The sequence below is a fragment of the Oratosquilla oratoria genome, chromosome 42, assembly GCF_046742065.1.
Source record: "Oratosquilla oratoria isolate Oo_2021 chromosome 42, ASM4674206v1, whole genome shotgun sequence".
NCBI lineage: Eukaryota > Metazoa > Arthropoda > Malacostraca > Stomatopoda > Squillidae > Oratosquilla > Oratosquilla oratoria.
Window position 1 is genome coordinate 25,787,179 of NC_134818.1, and position 7,500 is coordinate 25,794,678.

Below are 7,500 nucleotides of genomic sequence, written 5' to 3' on the forward strand. Positions count from 1 at the left end.
ATTATTGTGTGTGTGTGTGTGTGTGTGTGTGTGTGCGTATGTTTGTGTGTGTGTGTCTGTGTTTATACATACGCAAATTCAGCTTTACTCAATCCTTTATAAAAAAACAAGACAGGTAAACTGGTTTTGGTATCTCGATAAACATAAATACAGGTACAGATACATATGTATGAGTGCAATTGTCTTACTGCGTGGGTGCAGTGACTTAGACCTGGAATGACACACGAATGACGTATCTTATGCAGCCGAGAGCACGCGCCGTTGCATATACAGAGACTCATTTGCACGAGCGCGGGAGCTTTCCTACATAATGCTACGATAATGGTGAGTGTTTGCCTCACTCCACCTGTGAATATTCATCGACCTCCCCCTCCCCGGCGTGTCGTAACGTAGTTATATGAGATAGGGAACCTGTAGATCAATATAGAACGAGTACAATGTATATGGGTAAACACACACACAAATATACATACATACATATATATATATATATATATATATATATATATATATATATATATATATATATATATATATATATATATATATATATATATATATGTGTGTGTGTGTGTGTGTGTGTGTGTGTGTGTGTGTGTGTGTGTGTGTGTGTGTGTGTGTGTGTGTGTGTGTGTGTGTGTGTGTGTGTATTATATTGAGCGTCATACCTACCTCGTAACTGTATCTCCGGGTTTGATTCCCACTTGTTACTGTTGAGTACCCTGTTGGCTAACCTAGTACGCAGGACCAAGGTGATAGCATTGTTCGTAGCTACGATTTTTCTAGCGTAAGCTACTCGCTTCCTTTATGTGACTGAAATCACAGTTTACATTCAGTGGTAATATAATGTGAAAAGTCGTATATATATATATATATATATATATATATATATATATATATATATATATATATATATAAATATATATATATACGTACACACACACACACACCAAGGGTTTTTCCTACTTATAAGGGAAGTAGCTAAGTGGAAGGCACGCACCCACTCTTACCTACTCCACTTCCACCCACCACCCTTTCCTCCCTCTCATTTTAGCTCCTCGTGGATGAGGTGTTATCCGTGTCTCCTATCCACCGCCCGGGTCAGAGGCAATGCAGTAAGACAGAGTACATCCACAGCAAGGCCATTTCACTCACAGAGCGACCCACCCACCTTCCCGTCCCCTTATGCGGAAAATAGAGAGGACGGGGAGAAATCCCCTCGAACTACGTCTAAATTTCATTCATACTGAACCATCCTTCACTCACACACAAAAATTGCTTCCCCAGGCTGAATGAAATCTCGTGAGAGCAGGCAGAAGGAACGCACAGTTCATGAATGGTAGTGAAGTGTTTAAATGGAGTACAGAACCGTCAGGGATGTCTCTGAGCGTATATGCAATCCCGCAGTATCTCTTAAGGCTAAGGATTAATTTCCGTGACCAAAGTTGCACTTCAACACAATCCGACTTTCCCTAAATGATACCTAAGTTTACAACAATTTAGAGACAACTTTGAAACAATTTGTTTCCTTCAAATCGCTCAGTCCCGTCGATTTCACTCGGGAAGAGAGCCAGACAAAGAACGTTCCGGGCGTGGTTGTCCTTTTTCCCCCGGAAACGTTTTCAAAAACGGTTCGATAACGTTTTGGAACGTTTGCAAGAAACATATATGAGAAACTTCTCAAAATGTCGGCGAGAAATTTTTCAAAACGTTTGTGAGATTTTTAAGTTTATGAGGATTGGCTTGGAAAACGTTTTGGAAATTTATAAAAAAAAAATCGGATTGTTTTTAGAAATATTTAAAAAAGAAAAATAAAACGTTTGTGATGAACGACATGGAAACGTTTGTGATAAATCTCAGAACGTTTGCGGTAAACGTTTCAAATGTTATGTGAGAAACTGCTTGGAAACGTTTATGAGGAACGGTTTAGAAACGTTTATGAGATGCGTTACAGAGTCTGTGGCTGTTTCCCCCCCGTTGGATAAACACGAACGTTGTGATACGGGAACATGGTGTGCGTTTGTGTGTGTGTGTGTGTGTGTGTGTGTGTGTGTGTGTGTGTGTGTGTGTGTGTGTGTGTGTGTGTGTGTGTGTGTGTGTGTGTGTGTGTGTCCGCATGTATGTGTTTGTGTGTGTGTATGTATGTCCGCGTGTATGTGTTTGTGTGTGTGTGTTTGTGTGTATGTATGTGTGTGTTTGTGTGTATGTCCGCGTGTATGTGTTTGTGTGTGTGTGTGTGTGTGTGTGTGTGTGTGTGTGTGTGTGTGTGTGTGTGTGTGTGTGTCCGCATGTATGTGTTTGTGTGTGTGTGTGTATGTATGTTCGCGTGTATGTGTTTGTGTGTGTGTATGTGTTTGTGTGTATGTATGTTTGTGTGTTTGTGTGTATGTCCGCGTGTATGTGTTTGTGTGTGTGTGTGTGTGTGTGTGTGTGTGTGTGTGTGTGTGTGTGTGTGTATGTGTGTGCGCGTGTGTGAGTGCCTGTGTGTACGTGTGTGCGTGTTTGCGTACGTGTGTGTATGTTTGCATGCTCTCATGAATATATACTGACACCAGGAAAGGGGACAATGCATGCCCGTCCAACTACATTGTGGACGAGCATCCTGTGCTGCATGCATAACACATTGTGCATCACACTAAACACGCCACAGGGCACAAATTCAAGGTAACACCTTAAAAACTTTGTGAATGGCCATATAAAAAAAGTAAGAGAGAGAAAGGAAGAGAGAGAGAGTGAGAGAGACAGAGAGAATTCTACATATGTTCCTGAGAAATATACTCGTATGATAGGACCCTAGGCCTGTTCCAGGCCACCGTGTGACTGCGAATTTCCACTCTATAAAACTTGATGTAAAAAGTATTGTTATAAACGCAAAACACTTCATAAGGTACCTAGTACACACACTGCAATGTGCAACAGGAAACACAAAGCAAGACTCGATACCTCTCCCACGTGTCAATGCACAACACGACCTTCGGTGCGCGACAACAGATTCTTCACCGAGGACAATGCACCGCAATCGGTACGTTGTACGTGGTACACCATAAGTTGTGTACAATAAACTGTACATGTACAAGGTGCTGGATGTTGCATGTGCAAATTAAGGCCATCCCACAGCATATACATATACATATACATACACATGTACATATACATATACATAAACATATACATATAAATATACACATACATATACATATACACATACGTTTACATATACATATACACATATATATACATATACATATACATACACATATACATATATATACACATATACGTATACATATGCATATACATATACATATACATATACATATGCATATACATATACATACACATATGTATATACATACACATATGCATATACATATGTCATAAATTGCGACATGTGTGATAGACCATACCGTGTTTTTATTCTAACTACAATGAAAAGAACTGCAGTGACCAAAATAAAACACGGGTGGGGGTGGGGAGGATCATGGAAAGGTCATGGATGCATGCATGGAGTCAGGCACTGTATCCAACGGAATGTACGCATGGAATACAATCCGCCGCTCCTCATTCTCATCAATGCCATCATCGCCTGTTTGGTTGTCATGCGTCTCGGTCCTCTCCTCCAGGTTTCATGGCCGGGGTGGGGTAGGTCGCTGCAAGACCATCGTCCTATCCCCTGACAGGATACATCACCCGTACGGTGTATTGATTGCTTAAGATCTATGATGTCAGAAATTCAGGGACTTAAGTGGGACCCCCACGGACCAGAGCCAAGCATCATTTCTTATGACTGAAGGCCACTCCTTTACCATCTTTAAGGGCTAGTTACTTCTGAAGAAATAATAAGCATTTCACAGCGTCAGGCCCGTTTCACACGTGTTGACTTTTCGCCATGCGCCGTCCACGACACAGCGTCGTGGTCTCAAATAACAATGGGTGTCTATGGACGCTTTCACATGTCATGACCACGACCTCGTGTGAAAGCGTCCATAGACACTCAAGGTTATTCGAGAGTTCGACGTCGTGTCGTGGAAGGCGCACGGCGAAAAGTCAACACGTGTGAAGCGAGATAAAGTCTCCGGTTTGATCCTTAATGGCTGTTTGCCCCGGCTTCACATAGGCCAAAGAGGCGTCTTGGCCGCTGCTAAGCGCCTCCTGGCGTGGACATTCATCTAGGCCAAGTGTACAATACAGCCCAAAGAATTAATAAATAAGCACTGAGAAATGCAGAATGCTCAGAGTAGAAGGTGAACAACATATGCGGTATATTATGCTACGAATAGCAGAAACTAATACATATATATATACCGTATATATATATATATATATATATATATATATATATATATAATGTATATATATACATATATATATGTGTATATATATATATATAAATATATATATATTATATATATATATATATATATATATATATATATATACATATACATACGCCTTAAGTGAATTGCTAGTACTAGCGATAATCACACAAATAGTGTCTGACAGTCGCACCAGGGATCGAACTTGCTTGATATCAAACCGACTGAGCCAAGGGAGCTACAAAACGACTCATACTTGGAGTTATACTAACTTTCGAAAATTCTAGGTAAAATGCTAACTGACGTCCTTCCCTAATTTTCACAGTCCCCGAGCTCAACTCAGGGACAGTGGTTAAGACTGGTACGAAACCTTGATGGAGTTTCGTCGTTGTAGATAACTGATGTAAATCGCTAGTAACAGCAAGAACCATACAAATAACTTCCGACAGTCGCCCCGGGAATCGAGCCGAGACCTTGCTTGATGCAAAACCAATACCTAAACCACTTAGCCGACGTGACTGACGGAAATTATTTGTATGATTCTCGCTGTTACTAGCGATTCACTTCAGGTATTTACAACGACGAAAGCCCATCAAGGTTTTGTACCAGCTACTACTGCACATATAAATATATACATTATTTATACACATACACACACACACACATACATACACACACACACACACACACACACACACACACACACACACACACACACACACACACACACACACACACACACACACACACACACACACACACACACACACACACACATATATATATATATATATATATATATATGTATATATATATATATGTATATATATATATATATGTATATATATATATATATGTATATATATATATATATATGTATATATATATATACACGACACCTGAAAAGAGCACAGGGGACAGGAAAGTGCGTGTGTGTACAGTGGAGTAGTAAAGTCGTGTCATCATCCCTCCCCTCCCGAGTTCTAAGTGTGCAAATATGACGACTTCCGTTGTGGAGCTTGTGATGTGTTTTTACACATATTGTCACCATGAAATAACAGGGAAGTATTATGATTTATCCTGTGTTACTTAATTTTATCATACTTTATTTTATTTATTCCAGTTTGTTTTATTTTATTTTATTCCTTTCTCATCAACAATTTTGTTTATTTGTTGATGTACTTATTGATTGATTAATTTACTTATTTCATTTTATTACTTTTATTTCTTCTAAAGTTGTGGAAATAAGTTTTTCGTTGCTTTCTTAGGTTATATGTTTTGAGCTGTATAAAAAATTGTACGGACACAATTAAAATTACTTTAACTACAAGAGAATGACCGTATTTGAAAATTTAATTCATATTCATCAATGAAGGATACATTTGTTTAATACTTCAGTACTTTAGTATTTTAGTACCTTAGTACTAAACATGGTTCAGTTTTGAGTGTTCGCAGAGGCAAAATAAATACCAAATATCCTTTTAAGTCTACTGACTGCAGCCACAGATACAATTCATTGTTGTTTTTAGTTATACAATTTAATTTTTAAAAAAAAAAATAATGTTAAATGGCCAATGTATAGAAAAAATACTATATTCTCTCGACAGAACTTTTGTTATGGATTGTAATATGAATACAAAGGGTCAGAAATTGATTAATGCTCATCGTGGACCAAACAGCATTCGAATATATAAAGGGAATATATTTTCATTTGTCGTACGCCATGCCAAAGCAATATGGAGTTTGCCACATGTATAACTCATCCTCCGTACAATAAAATTAGTTATATATTTCAGTGATGTATTTAAACGAAATGGTACTGTACATAGGCTAGACCAGTGTTTTTTTGTTTGTTTGTTTTTTTTTTTTTTCTTTTTTTTCATTCAATAGGTTGAAGTTTGGGCGCCTGGTTTGGATAAAGTGAATCATCTAGTTACTGTTGAAATAAATACTAAAACCATATAATGATACAAAGAAGTTATTGTTTTTATTCATGTATTTATTTATTTATTGACACTCCAAAATTCGAATGCAAACAATATATCCATTATTGTCCTTGAGGCCGTCATCTGACAACACAAACTCATTTTGTCAAATAAGAGGAAATTGGAGCTTTGGTCAGCTCAGAGTTGTATCAGTTCGCAGCTAAATGAGTCATCTCATTTATACCTCGACCCCCTTGGCTGGGCTGGCGACGGGACGCCACCGAGATGAACAGAATCGGCTGGCGGTGGCAACAACCACGCATGACCCAGGGGCTTAATATACAACGCCTGATGTCATATACAGCCAAGACAGGACTCAGTACTACAGTATACAATATGTAATATACAATGCACAATATACAATAGACAACATACAATATACAATATGCAGTATGCAATATGCGATATGCAATATACAGGATGATATATACAATATGTAATATACAGTATACAATACACAGAATGATAGATACAATATGTAATGTACGTTATACAGTATATAATACAGTATACAATGATATACAATGTACAATACACAATATATATTATACAATATGCAATATAGAATAAAGTGTATTATGTACTCTGCGTATGAATTATTAAATGTACAATATACAATTTACAATACACAAAATACAATAATGGAAATGCATTCGATATGGTTCGGCTGTTTGTTGCATTGTAGTAATTTACTCATTTTCAGATGAGATTCAGCTTCGGATGAAGCTTAGGCCATTCGTGATAATTATGATGATTGTACCGCTGCGCTTCTGTCAATATTAGAGGCTTTCTCGCTCGCCCCCCCACCCCCCCGGGCGAAGGAGTGAGGGGAGGGAGAGGTTGAAGGAGTAGGCTCACAGCAATTAAATAAGATCGCCCGGCGTCAGTTTGAAGAGTAATGCCGTCGGACTCTAAGCGTTTTGTTCTGGTTAACGTCAGAAGATTTCATTCAACTGGGGGGTAAATCAAAGAAGTGAGAACCGTGCACATCAGTTGTATGTATATGTATGCATACATGCACACATATACATACACTGAATGGTTCCCAGAGAACAGATTGACATCTTTTCAACCACAGTTCAATTGTAATTCCATGCCCTCGCAGTCGAGAGTGAGAAACTCGAAGGAAACATATATTGGAAATTGAAACCTGATCGAGCCGATGACTCGAACTCAGCTCGGACGTGACAAAGTGTCAG

The 7,500-nt window shown here is 38.5% G+C and overlaps 1 protein-coding gene across 4 annotated transcripts in view; it reads left to right on the forward strand.

Moving 5' to 3' along the window:
• The window catches only part of LOC143021487 (CD109 antigen-like), a 689,873-nt gene that overhangs the window by 452,476 nt on the left and 229,897 nt on the right, over positions 1 to 7,500 (forward strand). The window lies entirely within an intron of this gene.